We start from the raw sequence: 27,440 nt of genomic DNA on the forward strand, positions 1-27,440 counted from the left end.
ATTGGACGAGTAGTGCAAGTTCGCCGAGCATGCATTGCATGTAGCTGGGTTCAGAACAAGAAGTCTTCTCGAGCATAGACCTGGGCATGGGTCACCCGACCCGAACAACCCGACCCAACCCGCCCGAAAAAAACCCGACCCGACCCGACCCGAGCTACGTGGCGGGTGGGCGCGGGCCGTATTTTTTGACCCGCAACAATCAACGGGCCGGGCACGGGCCGTGATTTTTGACTCAAAACCCGACCCAACCCGAAAAACCCGACCCAAAGGCCAAAAAACCCGACCCAACCCGAAAAAAACCCGACCCGACACGCTCGCGCAGGGTGCACGGGCCGACCCGACCCGACCCGGTGATAGGTACGGGTCGGGCGCGGGCCGTCCTATGCGACCCGTGACCCGGCCTTGACCCGACCCGAACCCGACCCGACCCGACGTTTGCCCAGGTCTACTCGAGCACAAGGTTTTCTTTTGGCTGCTGGTGACAGGCAGGCTGAACACAAGGGAAAACAGATGAGAGCATGTATCTCCTTCGTTTTCAGTTCTCCAAAGGAGTGTTGCCCCATTGTCTGACTCTGACTGCAAGTCCCTAATTCTCACTGTCTGCAGTAAGCAGCCTGCAGGTGCTAGGCACAAAAAATTATTCAGATATATTATTTCCTTATTCTTTATGGAAAATATTTTTCTGATGATGAGCTTGAGTATACGGAACACGAGACATGATCGATCTCATCTGGATCACCAGTTCCTTTGAGCAACACAACTCCGACGGATCATGCAAAGATTCAAGTGCATGAGTTCGCCATAATTATCCATCATGCATAACAAATAAATAAAGGCAGTAAAACCGAGCTAAGTCGTTTCACTATCAAGAAAAGTGACGCGACGTCTTTAAAGATATGTGAGCAAATTCTCTTTTGTACTTATGAATATATGTGTATAGCTTTAGGCCTTTATTATCGGATCCATTGAAAAAGACAGAAGCAGTAGGCAGCAATAGGTGCTCGAGTTTCTAATCCTGATTCCCTCTAGATCAGAAAAATCAGTACCCTATGTATCAAGTTCATTCTAATCATATAGATATTTGTGCTTTCACAAAAAAAGAAAAAAAGTCCCATTCTGTTTAATTACAAATTAATAAGCAGCCCTTATATTAGCTTAGTTCTGTAGTTCAACCTCCATTCGTTTCTTTGTAGTTGGATTGGATCGATATGCTAAGTTTTTTAATCAACACGTCTCTAACCATACAACTACTGCAACCGCAAAATAAACTCATAAAGTTCTCCAAAAAGTGGTAGATGCCTGCTCTCTTTATGCAATCTCAAGTAGTGGTAAGGCAACAAAGAAACACAATTTTTTTCATCCTTCATCTTCTTCGTGGAGTAGATACAAAGTTTTATAGTCGATCTTTGGATCCGTAGATAAGGGATCTGATGGATCTGATGAAAATAAATACTGTTCTGCCATATCTGGTACTTCGTTGCAAAGCTTTCTATAAATCAAGATATGTTAACTATAAATCAAGTTATGTTAATTAAGCAATTAAAATGAGGTCTCATAGACAAGCAATTAAGCACCTGGGGTGTATCTCCTATGAGTGAAGGTATATCTTGTATATACAGATACATCAAGGCCGGCTCAACTTGTGCGGCCAAATGCCACTACTACAGCCACCCCTATCACCGCCGGTTCTTAAACCCCATCACCAACGGTTTTGGGTACCGTTGAATTTAAGTCGTTGGTGATAGCGGGACCATCACCGCCGGTTCCAGAACCGTTGGTGATGGGGACATCAACACCGCCGGTTCGTATCTGGAACCGATGGTGATGGGGATATCAACACCGCCGGTTGAAGACACGAACCGGCGGTGAAGATCTTTTTCCCATAAAAAAATATTTTTATATAATAATATTGCATCATTGTGGAACACCTCATTTGCTCAAGAACAAGTAGATTCAATTATTAGCTTAACTAAATTATATTAGGTAATCTCATCTCATTACTGAATTATATTCCAGGACGGAGGGAGTATGTAATAGTAATTTCCCATCTCTTAGCGTATGCAGTCTGACTACATATGTCTTGAGTAAACCTCTTATATTTTGCTTTGGAGTTTATTTTGAGCTCAGCTAATGAGCTGATCGCTATGTTATAATCGCACAAGGGAGAACAAACATAAGGCAGGGAGGTTTACCATGTTTCAGTTGTTTGGTATAATGCAGCTGAGCTCCCAAAGCATGAAGTTAGCATGTCAGTATTCACAACACCAGGGCTAAGAGCAATGGCTGCCAATCCCGGAGGCAGCTCCTTAGCTATGGAGCGTGTCAAGCCCTCAATCGCCCATTTTGAAGCACAATATGGAGCAACCTGTAACAGAAACATGTGATTTAGAATGCATTGATAATTTAAATAACAGAAAGAAACCACAACAATGCATCTGATGGAGATATGTCCGACCTCTGCAGCAGCAGATCTTCCCCAACCAGAGGACAGATTGATTATAATCCCGTGTCTCTTCTCTATCATATCTGGAACTTGCTTCCTTTCCACAACAGCTTTTGCCAACTCAGCCACACTGCTGTCAGACCTCTGCATCAGAAGGAGAGTACTTTAGATATTGTCTGAACATAGCAAGCAATTTAAAAGCAAGAGTCAAGTTACTTAAGCAATGCTTCTCCAGACAAAGAATTAAAAGCATCATCAGTAAATGCGAACTCTACTTCATCTCACTAATATCCAACAAATATGTTAGGTAAAATCTTGGGATATCAACTTACTAATTCTTTATGTAAAATCAAGAAGCAGGGACCCCAAGCAATCAAGCTAGCAGTTAAACAACGAAGTTTAACAATCTATACAACAACAATCCAAAGTTCTGAGTGAAAGAACAGGATGCATTTAGCCCCAATCGGCTGGTTCAAGTATGTAGCAGCACTGCAGCACAACTCTAAAACCTAGTAATTGAGATTCCGCTCGCTACCCGTCAGAGTTCATAGAAGGATAAAGTTCAACCAAAGGACAGCGGCAGGTACGCCTCAAACAAAAATTAGCACTAAAAATGAATCCGGCCCGGCGAACTGGGGAGCTAGGTCACTAGCTCACGCCCTGGAAAGCAGCGCGGCAATTGCGACACGGAATTCCTTTCAGTAATTCGACGAGCAGTAGAGCCTTACGACTTTGGCGATGGTGAGGAAGTGGCGCGACGGCGACGTGATCTCCGCCTCGAGGGAGCGGAGGTGCTCGGCGGAGCGGCCGCAGCCGACGACCGCGTACCCGCGCCGTGCGAGCTCGAGCGCCAGCGCCCAGCCCAGCCCCCTGCTGACCCCGTGATGAGCACCGTCCTGGGCCCCGCCACGGCCGCCCGCGCTGCGGCCGCCGCTCCCCCACAAGGCTTGAGCGCCGTCATGGGAGGTCGCGGGAAGAGGGAGGATGAGGGAGCAAAGGGCCGGCCACTGCAGATCCGCCATGCCCTGCACGGATCCGGCCGCCGCGCAGGCCTCCGCCACCGCCGCCGCTACGGGAGGGGGCGGGAGGAGGGTGGATGGCGTGGGAGGAGGGAGGATTGGGCGGAGGGCCAGCCGCCGCTGCCATGGGAGGGCGCGGGACGAGGGAGGAGGACGGGGCGGAGGGCCGGCGCAGCCGCCATGGGAGGGCGCGGGAGGAGGAATGGGAATGGGGAGGAGGGCGGCGCCCCGAGGGAGGGAGGGCTGTGGGCGGACGCCAGGGGCAGGAGGAAAAAAATACCGGAGAGAGAGAGGGAGGGGAGAATGAAAAAAAATAGGTGGAGAACACATCACCGTCGGGTCATATTACAACCCGGCGGTGATGTTGTCGAGAGCATCACCGCTGGGTCGTATTACGAATCGGTGGTGATACGTAAGCATCACCGCTGGGTCCATTTGGAACCGGGGGTGATGGGGCGTTGGCAATGATGTATTCTGTAGTAGTGTGCAATCCTTCATAGCACTCAATCAACTCAATCACGCCTCATGTATAATGGTATATTGATAATGTACAAAAATTTTAAGGGTATTAAAATTGTGCGGTTGCTATTTCAATTGTACTAATTTTGTCAGTGCTAATACCATGTTGATTTTATTTTGTTGAAATTTGACCTTGGCATATGCATTGCAACTCGTCAGCATAAGATTTCAAATCAGTATTTCTTATCTGAGTATCTGACTGAGCAAGCAATAGAAATGAACCTAGCAAATTAATGGCTTTATACTTAATTATTCTGAGCATGTCGGTGGATACTAAAGAGCCCCAGAACATATGCCAACGTTGGGGATAGAGAGGCAGATATAATGCGCTCAAGAAGATTACTTGCCAGAAACTGAAGAAGTGGATGAAAACTAATACTTGACACACAATAATAATTGCTTCATTTGTCAATTTTCACTTGTTTAGCATCAGGAACAAGATCAATAAGTACTTCAGTAAAACATGCTTTGCTCCTACTCAATCAAATTTATATGCTACATTGACATTTCAGCGAACAGTAAATGGGCATGGAAGTAAACGAAGGAGGTCACCAGTACCCACACTTTGGCAGGGCTGATTATATCGGGGGAAAGCAAATTTACCTTTGTGCTAGCAACATATCCTTGCGGAACTAGCTTGCTTGCGGTATAGATGAATGATGTAGTGCGGAGCTTACGATCTCACAAAAAGGTGCTGGAGAGAGTACAGAACCTGGAGCTGGAGTTGGATGCGTGGAGGTGGTGCCAGCAACAACGCTCGCAGGCTCGCGCTTCCTGGACCCTGCGGCGGAGACGGCGCCGCTACGACATGTGGTTGGGCAGGCGCCGAGGCTATGTGCTCGGTCGCAGGAAAACGGAGTTGACGACCAGTAAGATAGCGGCGGCGGCAGCGTGAGCTTCACCACTAGAGTCCATGGAAGCCCAGCATGGAGGGCGACGAGGGCTGCCGGAGTAGCGTGGACAGCGGCAAGGAGGAATTGACTCCCTCGCCGCACGCCGAGGGCTGCCGGAGTAGCGTGGACAGCGTGGATACCATCATGTATATATCTTTGAAATATCTTAGAATAAATATATAAACATACTCAAAATAATAAATAAGTATACGGACATACATACGATGGTATACTGATGAAGAAAGTAGCTACACGCAAGTATAGAAAAAACTCATCCTATCTACACCAACCACCCAACTGACCCATCCAGCTAATACAAACCAACCTGGCTTCCACCACCCAGCCCGATAAGCCCACCCCTCCTAAGTCTTTCTCCAACCATTCCCCCCATCCAACTCCCCCCAAACGTACTATTTACTATATTTTACTATCTCCCTCCAAAAGATTCCTCCCCCTATAACTCCTTCTCTCCAACCATTCCCCCATATCTATTCCCTCTATATACTATCACTCATTAACTAACTATTTATTTATCGTTTTTGAATTTAGAAAAAATCATACAGTATTTGTACTGTCATAATACGCATTATCATTATGTTACGGGACTCAAACGAGATTAATATCATGAAAAAATAATTTGATTAGAGTATAGGGGGAGATGTGATCTCACTCCATACATGGGGGAAGATTCATCTCTCCCCCTACGTAGGGGAAGCTGTGGGGGGAGCTGTTGGAGCGCTCGCTCCCCCCAAAGCCCCCCTACGTAGTGTGGGGGGCGTTTTAGGGGGCTCCGTTGGAGCTCGCCTAAGCCATCCCCCAACCTATCCACCTTTTGCATCTAGCGAGCACGAGCCGCGAGCGCACGGAGCGCGGCGAGCTGCGAGTGCGAGACCTCCCGGGATTGACGGCGCATGGGGCCAGCGGGAGCTGCGGTGCGTGCGGCCAGCAGGGCCGTTGCGCGCAGGCCAGCGAGAGGCAACGGTCGCGGCCTTTGCAAGGAGCGGCGACAGGCGCGGCCTGTGCGTGGAGCGACGGCGCAGTTTCGCGGAGAACCGCGGCGGTGCAGCCTCTGCACAGATGCGCGCACGGTGCACGGAGAGCGACGAGCGCAGCACACGGGTGGAGCAGAGATGGAGCACGCGCATGCTAGGATTTAGGCACTGCTCCCCTCATCCACATAATCTCTCTGATTTGGATGTGATAATAGGTAGGGGACATCTGCCTCAGCAATTGAGCTCTCTCATCACCCAAATCTCTACACCCCCAATTGATTTTGCTGTGTAATTTTGTTGGCACACGCGGTATGCCCCAGCAGGAGCAACTCGAGGAGCAGCATAGCCAGCGGGGGGCGGCGCAAGGAGCAGTGCAGCTAGCTAGCAGCGCCGGTTTGAGGAGCAGGGGCGCGCGGCAGAGGGAGCAGAGGCGCCACGGCCTGCTGCTGGGGAGGTGGCGACGCAGGTAGACCTTCCAGTACTTCAGTAATTCATGCTATTGTTAGTTTCAGTACTTCAGTAGTTATGCTATGTTAGTTTCAGTACTTCAGTAATCTATGCTAGCATTTAATTTCAGTAGTTCAATTTTTTTAGTCTTAAGTAGTTTCATTAGCAATTTAGTAATTTTAGAAATATTTTGGTAGTTCAGTACTTCTTAGTAGTTTCATTATGCGTACGCACCCTCCCATTCCCCTTTTGCATGAACCTGACAAGGAGCAAAGGAAAAGCTATCTTGATCCTACGCGTGATGCTCCAAGGTCACTCTGTATCATTTTTTATATTTTTTTTGCAATCCCCAAATCTAGGAATTTGTGTCCATGTATGCGCAATTTTTAATCGACATGTATGTTCTAGGTTTTCTTGGGGGTATGTTGGAAATGGAGACAAGCTGATCCTATCAAGCTTGTCGTTATGCAGGCAACGTCACTAACAAATTGAGGTGAGAACGCAGAAGTATGGTTCAATATCCAAAAATCACATGCCCATTTTGTTGGCAATTACTAAATATTTTTGATGTTGTAAACTACCCAATGTTGGCTAGTAGTTTTTGTTAGGATTTAGTTTCAGAATTTTTTAGGTCTTGTAGATAATCCAGTATTTTATTTATTTATTACTGATGCGTGATGACAAAGAACTAAACCCCAATTCTGCTGGATATGGAGTCATTCTACCACCCTCACTTATGTTAATAAATATTAGTAATCCAGTAATACTTATAAATATTAGTAATCCCCCACCCAACAATAACTGTGTATTTTTTCAGTAATTCTCTGTAACCTAGTAATACTATGTAGGATTTCAGTTATTCTCAGTAAAGCAGTAACTCAGTAATTCAATATCTTATCGGTCTTGCTCTATTTTTCTCAGTGGCCTTTTTCAGAGTTTTACTAGTGACTGGTTCATATGGGCATGTACTCCTTTTCTACACATTGGCTCATGCACAGGACAATGGCACCAAGTTATTTCTTGGAAAAGTTCAGAAATGATATCAAGTTTCTCCTTTTTCTCAAGGAGCTGATATTGTCCTCCTTTTGGTGTAGGTTGGAGCTGTGACTGGTGTCTTACTTGCTGCTATCCTATTCATTGACTTTGGATCTTTGTCCTTTTTCCTCAAATTATTGATGTTGATGCGAGTACTCTTTAGGCATTAGCACCTTACTGCGGCCAGTGAGAGAGTTGGAACAAAACCATATAACTGATGCCGCAATAAGACTTGATACTTTGCTTTTGTTTCTCTGAAATAAAGTGGGAACATCCTTAACTGTGTGGCTGATAGCAAGGTAGCTCATGTATCTCTATGGAAGTATGTAGACAGTAACAAAATCATGTGCATACTTGGATTCAATAACGAGGAGATTCAGTTATTCAATAGTTTCTTTTAGTCCAGTATTTTTTCATCGTATTTTTTTGGGACTTTTGAACTTTTTATTGGATTCTTTAGTAATACGGAGATCTAGTTATTCAGAATTTTTTTATACATTGGTGGAATTAGGATTCCGTGCAGACCAGTAATTGTTGCAAAAAGTGCATGTGTTTGAATTCAGCAACCGAGAGACTCAGTAGTAGATATTCACATATGCTTGTATTTAGTATTATATACATGCATTATTTTTTTCCACAGATTCACCCACACCTTATTTTCTTAAATCAATTTTTTTCAATCAATAATGGTGTACCTTCCAAATGTTTAGTATTTTTTCATTCAGATTCAGTAATGCTTATAAATCCTATAAAGATTACTAGTATTGTGCATTTCCTTCCAGTAAATTCTCAGGTTTTTGGTGGTTCATTTTCTTTTCATTATCGCACCATATACATGATTGGATTCCATAATAGGGAGATCCAGTAGAATCATTAATTTAGGAACATGTCATGACTAATACAGCCAGTAATCCAGTAATATAAGAGATCATTAGCAATATACTTTTTTTGTTTTATCAAAAACAAACTAGCCATGGTACATCAGTAATTTTAGTATTCAAGTAATTCGAGAAATCATCACTAATGATGAATCTAAGGAAGGCTGCGGGTCGGAGCACGTCTACTAACAAGGCAGATTTTGCTGGGGCTCGACTGCCTCATTGTATTATCATATCCTTCCATATCTGAAGCAGATTGCTGCAAAGAAACAAAAAAACCAAAGAAGTAGATTACTGAACATTATTAATATTGCTGAACTACTATATTAAAAAGCAAAATACTAGACTACTGAACTATATTATATTGAATAGATCTCCTGATACTTAAAAGACGAACGTTGTTTTGCTAGTGGATTTTAAATAAGGGATTGGGAGTTTTGAATATAACGCTCTCTCTTCTTTTCAGTAATTGCCCCAATAAATATAGCTACTGAAACTACTGAATTTCACTACGACTCAACGAATCAGAGCATTTTCTCGATCCACGAGAAGTGAGATTAGCTCAATTATTGAGAATCATGGATTTCTTAGATGAAAGAGAAACGAGATTAGCTCAATTAGATGAGAATCGGAGCTTCAAAGCTCCATGGACCTCCTCATACCGCCACTGCTCCAGGCAGGTCCGTACTCCTTTCACAGCAGCCGCTTCCTGTTGCGCGTGGCAAGCCTCCATGCCGCTGCTTCTGTCGCGGGCCGTGCTCCCCCGACCATCCGCGTGCTGCTACATCTGCCGCGGGGCGCTCCCCGCGCAGCTCCGGCTCTGCTCCATGCTGGGCGGTGCGCGCACCGCCGCGCCTTCTGCCCCGCGCACGCGATTGAGCCGTCCGCACTGTCCTCCGCGAGCTGCCGCTCCGCCGCCGCTCCGCTTGCTCCCCACGCCGCGCGTCGCGCCGTCCTCGTCAAGGCGTCAACCCTGCGAGCGCTGCTGAAGCTGTCGCGCAACGGCTCGCGTTCGCCGCTCGCCGCACGGAGCGCGGCTCGCCGCTCGCGCTCGTGATTATATCCTGGTGGCTGGTGGGAACAGGTGGACGGAGGGTCTAGTTGGTGGGTGGACTGGTTGGGCCGATTGGTTGGAGGTTATTTGGTTGGTTGGGGTGTAGAATATATGCGGTACCATATAGAGGAGCGGAAAAATTCGAAAATTCAAACTGCAAATTCAAAAACTTGAATTACTATTCAAGGCACTATTCAAATTCAGATGACACTATTCAAATTTAGTGGCACTATTCAAAATATCAGGTACTATTCAAATTCAAAATATGAATAGGAAAATCCCACTCGTGAGGTGGATAAAGCACCTCAGAGAAGGCGTCACTTTCACTCTACAATTCGGTATTCGCTAAGTATGCGCTTAACTCTTAATATGAGCACTCATGAGCACCCAAAATTCAAGGCTACTATTTGGAGCACTTATGGTGGGAGTATGGTGGATGGAGCACTAGGTGGTTTATGGTGATCGTGCGTGGATGGCGGAGTGCGTGTATATTATGACCGTGGAGTGCGTGATTATTATGACCGTGATTAGCGGAATATGGGTATGCGTGCGATTCTCAGGATCTTTGGCAGGTTGGCGAGACTAAAAATTCAGCCGGTCGTGCAACTATGCTTGTGTAAATCATACTCGGTACTCACCGCATGCATCGCTAGCTTGCTTCAGAACCAGGCCGACCCGGCCTTCTCCCGAACTAACCCCGGCCACGCGCACACAGGACTCAGGCTCTACCGTCTCCCCAGGCAGTTTCACCCGAAGGGAACACTTCTCTGCGGACACAGGGCTCTCTCAGACGCCTCTCTCTGGGCTAAACGAGAGCAACTCAACGCAGAGGTTTCTCCTCTAGGGTCCCTAGCATAGAGACATCAACCCACATGAACGAGCTCAAAGGAAAGCAGAGAAATTCATATGAAAGCTTAATCCATTTGCACAAAGCAAACTTACATACGGCTTTCCCTTTCGGGAAACTCCAAGCACTTACACACGCTGTGTAGATTACCTTACAAGCGACTTGCGCTCACAGCAGGCTCCCTTATTTCTATATTATAGTGGGAGTGGAGTGGTACTAATTAGGTGGAGTGGTGGTGGATGCGCTCTGAGTATTCGGCGGTCAGTGTCTTCTCTCCTCTTCTTGGTCCGGCGATGAATGCGTGCGTCTGGCTTCTCCTTTTATAGACGGGAGGAGCCTTCTGGCTTAAGGAAGCACCTGAACACCCGGCGACTTCAATTATTCTCCTTTAATGGTGCCTGGACAGCTGGACGGCACTGTTGCCTTCAATAATTGACTTCAATAATTGTCCTGGCTACAGTAGAATCTACTGTTCTAGTTACTGTTTATTTCTTTTGCCTTGTCCACTTCCGCATAACCTTCTTCACGTGATATTCCTTGGAAATATTCGGGGGTATAGTCTTCCACGCCCGAATGATTGATGTCGCAGACATCAAGCAAACACTCTGGCATGTTTATCCCTCGGCGAAATTGTTGATAACACCTTATCAACATCAAGTGTGTGTGTGTATATATATATATATTTCATAATATATTATTCTTAATACTCTTGCTCTTGCCCATGACCACGTATATCCAACAAGTCATCATCAGATATTGGCATATTCATTTTTGATTCATAATCTTTCTTTATATTTTCTTCATAGTCTTTCTCTATGTTATCGATATTTTCCTTTATTTCATGTTTCGCTTCTTGCCAAACTTCTTTTTTATATCTTTTTTCAGTTGAGGAATTATTGAATCTAATCTTTCTTTGATCTTCTTTTCAACATGTTCTTCATTTGATGCTTCTTTTTTTTACAGCATCTTTATATGTTGGTATTGTTGAAGTTCCATCTTCTTTTATATTCAGTCTAGGCAAATTTGTCTTTACATCATTTGCCTTTCTATATTTTCGAATATATTCTTTTGCTGCAAGCTCTAGAAATAATTTATTCCCAAAATATTCCTTGCATATGATAGAGCTTGATCAATATCTTGATATTTTTTCCATGATATTCCTCCATCTTTTTCTCTTTCTATTTGTTGAGCTATAACTTCTTCAAATGTTACATAGATTCCAAGTGTCTTTCCCCTATATATAACATATATGGGTTTCTTTTCTATATTGATAGATGTATCTTTTGGTTTTATTTTTTCATTGACCATATGAAAATATTCAGCTAAGCTATTTAATATTGCTAGCATATAACCTCTATCATCCCTCTTATTATTATATTGAAACAAAAAATTATCTAAGATACATTCTTGTATTTCGTCTAAGACAATATGGTCTCTAGTCTTAAATTTGTATGTATTTGGTGGAAAGATTCCTAGTCTATTTTCAGTCCCAAAGCTGAAGCTTTCATTGCCACTAGGACTTACTCCTCTCTTCATTCCTGCAAAATAGATGATCGTGAAAATATATCAGGTAAGGTACTATCTTTACCTTTTATATGCTCAAAGATTACTTTATAACCATTTCCTGTAATAATATCTTCAAATAAAACCCATCTCCTAGTTGAACTTTTCTTACTATTGACTTTATTGTAATATTTGCATATAGCTTCACAATCTGTTCTTACTGTGAACTCTTTGAATCCTAAATATAATCTAAAAGCATTTATCGCATTTATTATGGCAAATATTTCTCTATCAGTATTATTTATAGTCTTAAGCTTATATTTTCCTGAAGCATATCTACATATTTTTTCTTCTGTCTTTAAAGAGTACTTGTGCGGCTTTTGTTTTAATATAGCTCCCCATCCTATTTCAGATGCATCTGTCTCTATAATGAAATAATAATCATCTAGAGGTAGTTCTAAAGGTTTTAATTCTTTGACCTTTTCTTTTATAATTCTTACTAACCTTATATCTTCAGAGTTAAAATGCTTCTGCTCGTTTTTTCTTAACTTTGCATACAATGGTCCAGCCAATTTAGCTAAGTTTTCAATATAATTTCTAGCATAATTTACTATTCCTAAAAACTGCTGCAATGTTTTCTTATCATTCATAACATCAGGAAACTATAAAATTTTCTTTGCAATATGATCTTGTAAATAAATTTTTCCTTCCCCAATTTCATGACCTAAAAAATTTATCTTTTCTTTGCCTATTTTCATTTTCTTTTTAGAAAGTATTAATTCATGATGCTCTACCTTTCTAAAAAATGTTTCTAAATGAGCTATATGCTCTTTATAAGATTTTGAAAAGATTAATAAATCATCAATGTAAACCAATATAAATTCTTGGTTTTCATTAAAGATATTTTGCATCTTTCTTTGAAATAATGCAGGAGCATTCTTTAATCCTAAAGACATTACTAACCACTCAAAATGACCTTGAGGACATGTAAAAGCTGTCCATTCTATTGATTCTTCTGCCACCTTTACTTGCCAAAACCCAGCTTTTAAATCAAACTTTGAGAAATATTTACTTCCTTGTATTCTATTTATCCATTCTTGTTTATTTGGGATATTATAGCCATCATCTACAGTGTTATTATTTAATTTTTTATAGTTAATGACCATTCTTGATTTTGCTCTAACTATTTCTGCATGATTTCTTACTATAAATGCAGCTGACCTATGAGGACTCCTACTTTCTCTTATGGCATCTAATTTTAGTAGTTCTTCAATATGCATCTTAAATTCTTCTATGTCCTTAGGTGTGGCTTCTATAGGGCTTGTCTTAATTATATAATTGGGATTTATAATATTAATTTTACATACTATACCATTCTTATCCCAATATTTCATTGGTATTTCTCCAATTATTTGAATATCTTCTAATCTCTACACAATTTTGTCTATATCTCTTTTAGATTTTATATCTCTATACCAATTGGGTGCAAAAGATTGTAGACTAAAACATTCTATACATGAATTTGACATATGAAATTCTTCTATATTTTCTCCTAACTCCTCGTCTGTATAACCAACAGGGTCATTATCATCAGCTCCTTGGAGTTCTAAATTAGTCTTTCCGGTATTGGAACTTATAGTTTTACTCACTTCTGTTATGTATAGAATATTATCTTGATAGGGAATAAATGTAATTCCTTGCTCATGGATGATCGATGTTTGTAACGAAAATTGTAAAAACCTTAGTCCTAAGACCATATCATCATGTATCATTGATAGGTCTCTTATTGTAATCTCATCCATAATATATTTAGTATTATTTGTACCTCAATATTGTAGGCTAACTGATTATGAAGCTTTTTTATTCCATACATATCAGTGGATATATCTGCTTTTTCTTTATCTATTGTATGAACTATTTCTAGGCATCTCGCAAAATATTTATCATGCATAATATTTTTAGTACAACCAGTATCAACTAATGCTAATATTTTGTAAGTGATAGTAGGTGTTAATTTTACTTTCACAGGTATTCTTATTTCTACAATTTCTTTAAATGGCAATTTGACTATATATTTGCTACCAAAATTTATTATAGCATCCTTTAACTGTATGGCACTATTATCTTTGTTGTTTGAATGTATTGCACCATTATCCTTGTTGCTTATTATCGTTTGATCCTTTAACTCAATATTTTTACCAGCCTTTTCTTCAGCCCTTTATACCTCATTGAGTTTTATCTTACTTCTTACTTCTTCTAGTTCCACTTCTAAACTGTTTATTCTATTTTCTAAATTTCTAACTCTTCTTGCTAATAATTTATCTTCTGCTTCTAATTCTCCGTCCTGTCTCCATCTTTGATTTCCAGCTTTTAAGCATGAAGCACATGCTTGCTTTAAGCATATACTACAAGTAAATCTATTTTCATGACTAAGATAATAAATGCATAAAGCACATTTAATATTATAGTCACCTCTTCCTTGTATCCAATCATGATCGCATTTTCTTGATCCATTAATTCAATTTTCACATCCCCTAAGGTATTAATTCTCTCACTATTTATTTCTAATGCATCCATAGCATTATCTAGATTATATAAACTATCATCATCTAAAGAATCTATAAAGTCTCTGTATTGTTGGACATTATTATCTTTGTCTTCATAACTTTCTAAAAGTTTATTTACAAACTCTAATTGTCTTTCCTCATTTAACACATTATCTATCATAATGTTACCTTTATGAGTATATGGTTCCATTTTGGCTTTATGACTCTGTGTATCTTTTGGGTTTAACTCATCTTCCCACTTCTTTATCACAACTGACGTTTTATTCTTCTTATCATTTAGCTCTCTTTCTTTAGCTGTCTTTTTTAAATTAGCTAACTTTCTTATGAAATAAATTTCTTTTTCTCTAATTGCAGGCTATTCACATAGCATAGAAGTATTATATTCATCAGAAATTTTACTTAGTTTAAACTCGTACTGCTTAATTTTATTTTCTAAAGCTTCCATTTTAAACACGACTGAGATATTTGGCTAATTCTTTTATTCTAAAAATATATCACGAATTCCCTTAAAATCAAATTTTAATAACCAGGCTTTGATACCAGCATGGGGGCGAGAGTGGAGGAGCGGAAAAATTCGAAAATTCAAGCTGTAAATTAAAAAACTCGAGATACTATTCATGTTACTATTCAAATTCTGCTGGCACTATTCAAATTCAACGTCACTATTCAAAATATTAGGTATAATTCAAATTCGGGATATGAATAGGAAAATCCCACTCGTGAGGTGGATGAAGCACCTCAGAGAAGGCGTCGCTTTCACTCTACAATTCGGTATTTGCTAAGTATGCGCTTAACTCTTAATATGAGCACTCACGAGCACCCAAAATTCAAGGCTACTATTTGGAGCACTTATGGTGGGAGTATGGTGGATGGAACACTAGGTGGTTTATGGTGATCATGCGTGGATGGTGGAGTGCGTGATTATTATGACCGTGATCATGCGTGCGATTCTCAGGATCTTTGGCAGGTTGGCGAGATTAAAAATTCAGCCGGTCGTGCATCTATGCTTGTGTAAATCCTACTCGATACTCACCGCATGCATCGCTAGCTTGCTTCAGAACCAGGCCGACCCGGTCTTCTCCCGAACTAGTCCCGGCCACGCGCACACAGGACTCAGGCTCTACCGTCTCCCCAGGCAGTTCCACCCGAAGGGAACACTTCTCTGCAGACACAGGGCTCTCTCAGACGCCTCTCTCTAGGCTAAACGAGAGCAACTCAACGTAGAGCTTTCTCCTCTAGGGTCCCTAGCATAGAGACATCAACCCGCATGAACGAGCTCAAAGAAAAGCAGGGAAATTCACAGGAAAGCTTAATCCATTTCCACAAAGCAAACTTACATACAGCTTTCCCTTTCAGGAAACCCCAAGCACTTATACACGCAGGGTAGATTACCTTACAAGAGACTGGCGCTCACAACAGGCTCACTTATTTCTATATTACAGTGGGAGTGGAGTGGTACTAATTAGGTGGAGTGGTGGTGGATGCGCTCTGAGTATTCGGCGGTCGGTGTCTTCTCTCCTCTTCTTGGTCCGGCGATGAATGCATGCGTCTGGCTTCTCGAAGGACTCAAAATTTCAAACCGCAAATTCAAAATCTTGAGTTACTATTCATGGTACTATTCAAATTCAGCGGTACTATTCAAAATATCAGGAACTATTCAAATTCCAAATATGAATAGGAAAATCCCACTCGTGGGGTGGATGAACCACTTTAGGGAGATTAACCAGGCGTCGCTTTCGCGCTACTATTTGCAGCAGTATTCGGGCAATATATATTGGCTTAGTATGGGCTTGGCTCTTAATTAAGATTATGAATAGTGCGAGAGCACTCACCAGGAGGTGGCTCAAGCACTAGTATTCATCACTAACTATTGAAGGATAGCGACCTTCGTGGGAGGTGGACGAGTGCGTGATTATTACGTGCATGATTAGTGAATATGCAGAGTATGGGTATGCGTGCTTCTCAGGATCTTGGCAGGTTGTCAAGACCAAAATTTCAACCGGTGGTGCAACTATGCTTGTGTAAATCCTACTCGGTACTCACCGCATGCATCGCTAGCTTGCTTCAGAACCAGGCCGACCCGGTCTTCTCCCGAACTAACCCCGGCCACGTGCACACAGGACTCAGGCTCCACTGTCTCCCCAGGCAGTTCCACCCGAAGGGAACACTTCTCTGCGGACACAGGGCTCTCTCAGACGCCTCTCTCTGGGCTAAACGAGAGCAACTCAACGCAGAGGTTTCTCCTCTAGGGTCCCTAGCGTAGAGACATCAACCCGCATGAACGAGCTCAAAGGAAAGCAGGGAAATTCACAGGAAAGCTTAATCCATTTCCACAAAGCAAACTTACATACAGCTTTCCCTTTCAGGAAACCCCAAGCACTTATACACGCAGGGTAGATTACCTTACAAGAGACTGGCGCTCACAACAGGCTCACTTATTTCTATATTACAGTGGGAGTGGAGTGGTACTAATTAGGTGGAGTGGTGGTGGATGCGCTCTGAGTATTCGGCGGTCGGTGTCTTCTCTCCTCTTCTTGGTCCGGCGATGAATGCGTGTGTCTGGCTTCTCCTTTTATAGACGGGAGGAGCCTTCTGGCTTAAGGAAGCGCCTAGACACCCGGCATCTTCAATTATTCTCCTTTACTGTTGCCTGGACAGCTGGACGGCGCTGCTGCCTTCAATAATTGTCCTGGCTACAGTAGAATTTAGTATTCTAATTACTATTTATTCCTTTTGCCTTGTCGACTTCGGCACAACTTTCTTCATGTGATATTCCCTGGAGATATTCGGGGGTATAGTCTTCCATGCTCGAATGATTGATGTCGTAGACATCAAGCAAACACTCTGGCATGTTTATCCCACGGCGGAATTGTTGATAACACCTTATCAACACCAAGTGTATATATATATATTTTTCATAATATATTATTCTTAATACTCTTGCTCATGCCCATGACCACGTATATCAAACATGTCATCATCAGATATTGGCATATTCATTTTTGATTCATAATCCTTCTTTATATTTTCTTCATAGTCTTTCTTTATGCTATCGATATTTTCCTTTATTTCATGTTTCACTTCTTGCCAAATTTCTTCTTTTATATCTTTTTTCAGTTGAAGAATTATTGAATCTAACGTTTCTTTGACCTTCTTTTCAACATATTCTTCATTTGATGCTTCTTTTTTTACAACATCTTTATATATTGGTATTTTTGAAGGTCCATCTTATTTTATATTTATTCCAGGCAAGTTTGTGTTTACTTCATTTCCCTTTCTGTATTTTTGAATATATTCTTTTGCCGCAGGCTCTAGAAAATAATTTATTCCCAAAATATACCTTGCATATGATAGAGCTTGATCAATATCTAGATATTTTTTCCATGGTAGTCCTCCATCTTTTTCTCTTTCTATTTGTTGAGCTATAACTTCTTCAAATGTTACATAGATTTCCGGTGTCTTTCCCCTATATATAACATATATGGGTTTCTTTTCTATATTGATAGATGGATCTTTTGGTTGTATTTTTCCATTGACCATATGAAAATATTCAGCTAAGCTATTTAATATTGCTAGCATATAACCTCTATCATCCCTATTATTATTATATTGAAACCAAAAATTATCTAAGATGCATTCTTGTATTTCGTCTAAGACAATATGGCCTCTAGGCTTAAATTTATATGTATTTGGTGGAAAGATTCTTAGTCTATTTTCAGTCCAAAAGCTGAAGTTCATTGCCACTAGGTTTTACTCCTCTCTTCATTCCTGCAAAATAGATGATCGTGAAAATATATCAGGTAAGGTATTATCTTTACCTTTTATATGCTCAAAGATTACTTTATAACCATTTCCTGTATTAATATCTTCAAATAAAACCCATCTCCTAGTTGAACTTTTCTTACTATTGACTTTATTGTCATATTTATATATAGCTTCACAATCTGTTCTTACTGTGAACTCTTTGAATCCTAAATATAATCTAAAAGCATTTATCGCATTTATTACGGCTAATTTTTCTCTATCAGTATTATTTATAGTCTTAAGCTTATATTTTCCTGAAGCATATCTAAATATTTTTTCTTCTGTCTTTAGAGAGTACTTGTGCGGCTTTTGTTTTAATATAGCTCCCCGTCCTATTTTAGATGCATCTGTCTCTATAATAAAATAATAATCATCTAGCGGTAGTTCTAAAGGTTCTGATTCTTTAACCTTTTCTTTTACAATTCTTACTAACCTTATATCTTCAGAGTTAAAATGCTTCTGCCTGTTTTTTCTTAATTTTGCATACAATGGTCCAGCCAATTTAGCTAAGTTTTCAATATAATTTCTAGCATAATTTACAATTCTTAAAAACTGCTGCAATGTTTTCTTATTATTCATAACATCAGGAAACTGTAAAATTTTCTTTGCAATATGATCTTGTAAATAAAATTTTCCTTCCCCAATTTCATGACCTAAAAAATTTATCTTTTCTTTGCATATTTTCATTTTCTTTTTAGAAATTATTAATCCATGCTGCTCTACCTTTCTAAAAAATATTTCTAAATGAGCTATATGCTCTTTATAGGAATTTGAAAAGATTAATAAATCATCAATGTAAACCAATATAAATTTTTGGCTTTCATTAAAGATATTTTGCATCTTTCTTTGAAACAATGCAGGAGCATTCTTTAATCCTAAAGGCATTACTAATCACTCAAAATGACCTTGAGGACACGTAAAAGCTGTCCATTCTGTTGATTCTTCTGCCATCTTTACTTGCCAAAACCCAGCTTTTAAATCAAACTTTGAGAAATATTTTACTTCCTTGTATTCTATTTATCCATTCTTGTTTATTTGGGATATTATAGCCATCATCTACAGTATTATCATTTAAACTTTTATAGTTAATGACCATTCTTGATTTTTCTCTAACTATTTCTGCATGATTTCTTACTATAAATGCAGCTGACCTATGTGGACTCCTACTTTCTCTTATGGCACCTAATTTTAGTAGTTCTTCAATATGCATCTTAAATTCTTCTGTGTCCTTAGGTGTGGCTTCTATAGGGCTTGTCTTAATTATATAATTGGGATTTATAATATTTCATTGGTATTTCTCCAATTATTTGAATATCTTTTAATCTCTGCACAATTTTGTCTATATCTCTTTTAGATTTTATATCTCTATACCAATTGGGTGCAAAAGATTGTAGACTAAAACATTCTATACATGAATTTGGCATATGAAATTCTTCTATATTTTCTCCTAACTCCTCGTCTGTATAACCAACATGGTCATTATCATCAGCTCCTTGGAGTTCTAAATTAGTCTTTCCGGTATTGGAACTTATAGTTTTACGCACTTCTGTTATGTATGGAATATTATCTTGATAAGGAATAAATGTAATTCCTTGATCATGTATGATCGTTGTTTGTAACGAGAATTGTAAAAACCTTAGTACTCAGATCATATCATCATGTATCATAGATATGCCTCTTATTGTAATCTCATCCATAATATATTTAGTATTACTTATTTGTACCTCAATATTGTAGGCTAACTGATTATGAAGCTTCTTTATTCAAGACATATCAGTGGATATATCTTCCTTTTCTTGATCTATTGTATGAACTATTCCTGGGCATCTCGCAAAATATTTACCATGCATAATATTTTTGGTACAACAAATATCAACTAATGCTAATATTTTGTAAGTGATAATAGGTGTTAATTTTACTTTCACATGTATTCTTATTCCTACAATTTCTTTAAATGGCAATTTGACTATATATTTGCTACCAAAATTTATTATAGCATCCTTTAACTGTATGGCACTATTATCTTTGTTGTTTGACTGTATTGCACAATTATCCTTGTTGCTTATTATCATTTGATCCTTTAACTCAATATTTTTACCAGCCTTTTTTCAGCCCTTTGTACCACACTGAGTTCTATCTTACTTCTTAGTTCTTCTAGTTCCACTCTTAAATTATTTATTATATTTTCTAAATTTCTAACTCTTCTTGCTAATAATTTATCTTCTGCTTCTAATTCTACTTCGTGTCTCCTTGTTTGATTTCCGGCTTTTAAGCATGAAGCACATGCTTGCTTTAAGCATATACTACAAGTAAATCTATTTTCTTGACTAGGATAATAAATGTAGAAAGCACATTTAATATTATAGTCACATCTTCCTTGTATCCAATCATGATCGCAATTTCCTTGATCCATTAATTCAGTTTTCACATCCCCTAAGGTATTAATTCTCTCACTATTTATTTCTAATGCATCCATAGCATTATTTAAATTATATAAACTATCATCATCTAAAGAATCTATAAAGTCTCTGTATTGTTGGGCATTATTATCTTCGTCTTCATAACTTTCTAAAAGTTTATTTACAAACTCTAATTATCTTTCCTTATTTAACACATTATCTATCATAATGTTACCTTTATGAGTATCTGGTTCCCTTTTGGCTTTTATGACTCTGTGTATCTTTCAGGTTTAACTCATCTTCCCATTTTTTTTATCACAACTGACGCTTTGTTCTTCTTATCGTTTAGCTCTCTTTCTTTAGCTGTATTTTTCAAATTAGCTAACTTTCTTATGAAATAAATTTCTTTTTCTCTAATTGCAGGCCATTCACATAGCATAGAAGTATTATATTCATCAGGAATTTTACTTAGTTTAAACTCGTACCGCTTAATTTCATTTTCTAAAGCTATCATTTTAAACATGACTGAGATATTCGGCTAATTATTTTATTCTAAAATATATCACAAATTCCCTCAAAATCAAAATTTAATAACCAGGCTCTGAGAGAGGTGCGGGGGGGGGGGAGCGGAGGACTCGAAATTTCAAACCACAAATTCAAAATCTCGAGTTACTATTCACGGCACTATTCAAATTCAATGGCACTATTAAAAATATTAGGTACTATTCAAATTCGGAATATGAATAGGAAGATCCCACTCGTGAGGTGAATGAAGCACCTCAGAGAAGGCGTCGCTTTCACTCTACAATTCGGTATTCGCTAAGTATGCGCTTAACTCTTAATATGAGCACTCACGAGAACCCAAAATTCAAGGCTACTATTTGGAGCACTTATGGTGGGAGTATGGTGGATGGAGCACTAGGTGGTTTATGGTGATCGTGCGTGGATGGTGGAGTGCGTGTATATTTTGACCGTGGAGTGCATGATTATTATGACTATGATTAGCGGAATATGGGTATGCGTGCGATTCTCAGGATCTTTGGCAGATTGGCGAGACTAAAAATTCAGCCGGTCGTGCAACTATGCTTGTGTAAATCCTACTCGGTACTCACCGCATGTATCGCTAGCTCGCTTCAGAACCAGGCCGACCCGGTCTTCTCCCAAACTAACCCCGGCCACGCGCACACAGGACTCAGGCTCTACCGTCTCCCCAGGCAGTTCTACCCGAAGGGAACACTTCTCTGCAGACACAGGGCTCTCTTAGACACCTCTCTCTAGGCTAAACTAGAGCAACTCAATGCAGAGGTTTCTCCTCTAGGGTCTCTAGCGTAAAGACATCACCCCATATGAACGAGCTCAAAGGAAAGCAGGGAAATTCACAGGAAAGCTTAATCCATTTCCACAGAGCAAACTTACATACGGCTTTCCCTTTCGGGAAACCCCAAGCACTTACACACGCTGGGTAGATTACCTTACAAGCGATTGGCGCTCACAGCAGGCTCCCTTATTTCTATATTACAGTGGGAGTGAAGTGGTGGTGGATGTGTTGTGGGTATTCGGCGGTCGGTGTCTTCTCTCCTCTTCTTGGTCCGGCGATGAATGCGTGAGTCTGGCTTCTCCTTTTATAGACGGGAGGAGCCTTCTGGCTTAAGGGAGTGCCTGGACATCGGGCGTCTTCAATTATTCTCCTTTACTGTTGCCTGGACAGCTGGACGGCGCTGCTGCCTTCAATAATTATCCTGGCTATAGTAGAATCTACTGTTCTTGTTACTGTTTATTCGAGCTGAAAAAAAATCAAAATACAAAATGCAAATTCAAAATCTCGAGTTACTATTCACGGCACTATTCAAATTCAGTGGCACTATTCAAAATCCGAGGTATGAATAGTGCGCGAGCACTCACCAGAGAGTGGCTCAGGCACCCAAACTTCCTACTATTCAAGGCACTAACTATTGGACGATAGCGACTTGCGTGGGTGGTGGATATGAGTGCGTGATTAGTGAATATGCGTGCTTCTCAGGATCTTGGCAGGTTAGCGAGACCAAAAATTCAGCCGGTCGTGCAACTATGCTTGTGTAAATCCTACTCGGTACTCACCGCATGCATCGCTAGCTCGCTTCAGAACCAGGCCGACCCGATCTTCTCCCGAACTAACCCCGGCCACCTGCACACAGGACTCAGGCTCTACCGTCTCCCCAGGCTGTTCCACCCGAAGGGAACACTTCTCTGTGGACACAGGGCTCTCTCAGATGCCTCTCTCTGGGCTAAACGAGAGCAACTCAATGCAGAGGTTTCTCCTCTAGGGTCCCTAGCGTAGGGACATCGCCCCATATGAACGAGCTCAAAGGAAAGCAGGGAAGTTCACAGGAAAGCTTAATTCATTTTCACAGAGCAAACTTACATACGGCTTTCCGTTTCGGGAAACCCCAAGCACTTACACAACCTTTAGGGATTACTTTACAAACGACTGACGCTCATAGCAGGCTCCCTTATTTCACATTACATGGGAGTGGAGTGGTGGTGGATGCGCTCTGAGTATTCGGCGGACGGTGTCTTCTCTCCTCTTCTTGGTCCGGCAATGAATGAGTGCGTCTGTCTTCTCCTTTTATAGACGGGAGGAGCCTTCTGGCTTAAGGAAGTGCCTGGACTCCCGGCGTCTTCAATTATTCTCCTTTACTGTTGGCTGGACAACTGGACGGAGCTGCTGCCTTCAATAATTGTCCTGGCTATAGTAGAATTTACTGTTCTAACTAATGTTTATTCGTTTTGCCTTGTCCACTTCAGCACAACTTTCTTCACGTGATATTCGTTGGAGATGTTCGGGGGTATAGTCATCCACGCCCGAATGATTGATGTCGCAGACATCAAGCAAGCACTCTGGCATGTTTATCCCTCAACGAAATTGTTGATAACACCTTATCAACACCAAGTGTATATATATATATTTTTCATAATATATTATTCTTAATACTCTTGCTCTTGCCCATGACCACGTATATCCAACATGTCATTATTAGATATTGGCATATTCATTTTTGATTCATAATCCTTCTTTATATTTTCTTCATAGTCTTTCTTTATGCTATCGATATTTTCCTTTATTTCATGTTTCACTTCTTGCCAAACTTCTTCTTTTATATCTTTTTTCAGTTGAGGAATGATTGAATCTAAACTTTCTTTGATCTTCTTTTCAACATATTCTTCATTTGATGCTTCTTTTTTTACAGCATCTTTATATGTTAGTATTTTTGAAGGTCCATCTTCTTTTATATTTAGTCCAGGCAAGTTTGTCTTTACATCATTTGTCTTTCTGTATTTTTGAATATATTCTTTTGCTACAGGCTCTAGAAAATAATTTATTCCCAAAATATTCCTTGCATATGATAGATCTTGATCAATATCTAGATATTTTTTCCATGATATTCCTCCATCTTTTTCTCTTTCTATTTGTTGAGCTATAACTAACCCCGGCCACACACACACAGGACTCAGGCTCTACCGTCTCCCCAGGCAGTTCCACCCGAAGGGAACACTCCTCTGCGGACACAGGGCTCTCTCCGACGCCTCTCTCTGGGCTAAATGAGAGCAACTCAACGCAGAGGTTTCTCATCTAGGGTCCCTAGCATAGAGACATCGCCCCATATGAACGAGCTCAAAGGAAAGTAGGGAAATTCACAAGAAAGCTTAATCCATTTCCACAGAGCAAACATACTGTGACACCCTAGGTGTCTGCATAATAAAACTACATTTATTTCATGTGCTTTATGTGTGAAATTGTTTGAGCAAGGGCCTATTTTAAAAATTTTAAGAACCTTTGTGTAATTATGAATTGTTCTAAGGTCAACTGTATAGTTTTAGTTGAATAGGATGTGTGATTATAGCTTTTGTGGAGGGTTTATTGGCAAAATGAAATGTAATCATTGCTTGGCAGGAAATCTTTCAATTCAGCCTAGATTTAAAGTGATTTTGCATTGAAAAAGACAAAAGTCCTTTGAATTCAAATTCTCTTTATGTTTTCAAAAATAACTCTTTAACCTTTGATCGCGCTGGCCCTCTTTTCCCCTTGCCACGCCACCCCTAAGCCGCCGCCAGCCGCCACCTCGCCGTCGCCGTGGCCCGGCCAAGACAGAACCCCAGAGCTCGATTTCTCGCACGCAGCAGTACTACAAGAACCCCCACAACCCGTTCACCTCGTCCTTTCGCCAAATCCACGACCCCAGACCCCAGAACGCCGCCGCCACTCCGCTCGAACCCCGGCCAGCTCAAGCCCGCCGTCGAACCACCTCTCCAGACCCGCTCCGCCCGTGCTGACACCCTAGCGAGTTCCGCCTTGGCCTCGCGTAGCTCACCAACCCCTCCTCCTCGCCAATCCCTCACCAGAGACCCTCGCCGCCGTTGAACCTCCGCCGCCGACCTGCCTGCTTGTGTCGCGCCGCCGCTACAGCTCACCCCGGCTTCGATTCCGAGCACTAGAAGGTGCGCCTTGACCTAGTGAAGCTCTCACGCCTCTTTCCCCTCGCCGCCGACGACCCCCTCGTCGGGATTTGGCCGGTCATCCCCCACTCCCCTCTCTAACCACGGCCGAGGACCCCCCTGTTAGAATTCAAGAAACCCCAGGGGGCTGTCTGCGAAGCCCATGACTCATGTGAATAGTGCCACCAGGGACCTCTTTGTTATTTTTTGTTGTAAACTTTGAAATTCCATAGAAATTCATAGAAAAATCAGAAAAATATAAATATTGATGTTTTGGAATCCTCTTGAAGATATATTTGCAGTAGAATCATAATATGTTGGGTGTTAGGTGAGAGTTTTTGCTGTAAAAATAGATTTGTGTTACTAGTGTTTAAATGCTAGTCGTTTTTATCTTTTTCTTAACTGATGATTGAAACCATGTTTGGCTATGAAATTTTTATGGTAGAGTAATCATGTGATGCCTCCTGTTAAATTTCTAGCTTCTAGGTTGCTCTAGTCTAACCTGTATAATTCAATCTTGTTCTAGGAGTTGTCTGAATATATGATTTGTCCTGAATAAATGGCTGCATGTTTTGGTATGAAATTTGCAGGGTAGATCACTCTTTTTACCTTATGTTTGATGTAATGTTTTCTGAATTTCTTACTGTTTTAATACTGAGTGGTTGATTTATTAGCAAACCATGAATTGCAAGCTATAGGATTCAACTACAACTTGTTTTATGAAGTTAGTGAGTTTCTTTTGTGCTGTTGATCATGATGCCTTGTGTAGTTAGAAAAGTTATTTATCTACTCTATAAACGATTGCCCATATACTAAGTTGTGTTGCTATTTGTAGACTACAACTTTATCGTGAAATGAGTGTGTTTGTAATTTCACCTTCTGCATCACATATAGATACGACTACTCTATCGGACGGAACATACGAGCTGATTCCAGATTCTGAAGGAGGTGATCTCGAAGCTCAAGTGAACACTGCTGTACTAACTGAAGCCCCGGACCAAAGTTCGGAAGAGCCCAGGGCTGAAATAGTTAGTGACTACCGAGAAGGCAAGCCCCGGACATAACCTATATTTGAAATTATTACCATTTACTGTTATTACTTACTTGTGCATTTATAGTTCTTAGGATTTGAATTGAAACCCTAGATGCATGATCCTAGGAACCTATGTACTGAACACTAGACCTGAGTTTGATTAATTGCTAAGCTTATAGGACCAGTAAAAGTCGAGTGAATGCCTATCACTCGCGAGCTCTATAGGAATTGCTCGTTTACTTTCTGTTATCAATATAAGGACGACGAACGAGGTTGTGTTCGATATCATGACCTTGTGTGAGACCCCGTCTGTGTTGATGAACTTGCTAAGGTCGCGGTGTGTGGTAGTGCTGGTTAAGTTTTTGAACGTACTAGCCACATGCCGTAATTATGGTACGCGGTAAGCCTAGTAGCCGATTGGACCGGGGTGTGGATATACCTTTCACTCTCTCTTAGGGATAGGTTTTATTTTTTTATGTTGCGCAATGCTGCGGTTACAAGGGACAAGGTTGGACCTTGGAGCCCTGTAGTCGGGGAGAGTGACCCTATCCACAAGCCGGAAAGAAAGGTAAACGATTGTTTGGGAATGACCCGATGGTGTTCCAAACGTGTGTGTTAGGTCTGCCTGGCTAGGTTAACAAATTCGATTCGAATCGTTTGCTTCCCACAGTTTGGGACTACTTGATCTCTTTGCCACACAGAGTAGAAAGAGCAATGTTATTATGATCAATCCTAATGTTTGCTTAAAGTTCTACCATTGTTGATTAGTAGTTGCTTACATAGAATTGTTAATCAACTAGAATCTTGGAAGCTAAAATTTGAAAGTAAGGACCTACTCTTTATTGCTTTTCAGCAAAAGGAAAACCAGATCCTCACAGAACTCTGCATAGTCTAGTTAGTGAGCTACGTATACCCATTGACGGTTAAGTCTTGCTGAGTATTAGAATACTCAGCCTTGCTGTTGAAACCCTTTTCAGGTATGAGTTTTGAGGACCAGGTCGCTAGTTTGTCTTGGCCCTGCTCTTTACCTCCTGGCTGGTCCGTAGAGTGGGATACATCTTCGGCCGGCAATGACCCTGACGAGTGATACCATGCTTGGGCTAGCCTGGTATACTTTTGCGATGTGTTGTAGCCGTCAAGTTCTTTTTCCGCTGCTTTTCAAACTCTGAACTTACAGTTGTGGTTTGTATAACTGTTTTACTAAGTTTGGTTTTGTAATAATGTCTTGAACAGGTTGTAATCACTACTGAGCTTGTGTTGTAAAACATGTGGTTGTAATATCTCTGGACTCGCCTTCATGCGGGGTGTGCTTGTTCGACCCGAGAACCGGTGGTTGTATCGGGACGTTACCCGACAGACCAAGAATTGTTCCGTTTGAAGTGCGTTTGAGCCAGTGTTGCCTTTATGGTGATGGCCTGCGCACTTGAGCCGAGATAATTCAGGTGGTTTTGTCACAGCTGGTATCAGAGCTGCAAGCGTACAGCAGAGGTGCTGGTACCTTATAAATCGCTTTCCGTATAAAATTTGACCAACA

At 40.9% G+C, this 27,440-nt stretch overlaps 1 long non-coding RNA gene and 1 pseudogene across 1 annotated transcript; one reads left to right on the plus strand and one right to left on the minus strand.

Moving 5' to 3' along the window:
* Positions 1–449: 449 nt before the first annotated feature.
* On the minus strand, positions 450–3,404 carry LOC120644205 (annotated as a pseudogene).
* A 2,793-nt stretch (positions 3,405–6,197) lies between these two features.
* LOC120646222 lies at positions 6,198–7,940 on the plus strand. Its single transcript, XR_005664323.1, has 2 exons — positions 6,198–6,806; positions 7,408–7,940. It is a non-coding gene; the product is annotated as an uncharacterized LOC120646222 (long non-coding RNA).
* Positions 7,941–27,440: the final 19,500 nt, after the last annotated feature.

The sequence above is a fragment of the Panicum virgatum genome, chromosome 8K (genome assembly GCF_016808335.1).
Source record: "Panicum virgatum strain AP13 chromosome 8K, P.virgatum_v5, whole genome shotgun sequence".
Taxonomy (NCBI): domain Eukaryota; kingdom Viridiplantae; phylum Streptophyta; class Magnoliopsida; order Poales; family Poaceae; genus Panicum; species Panicum virgatum.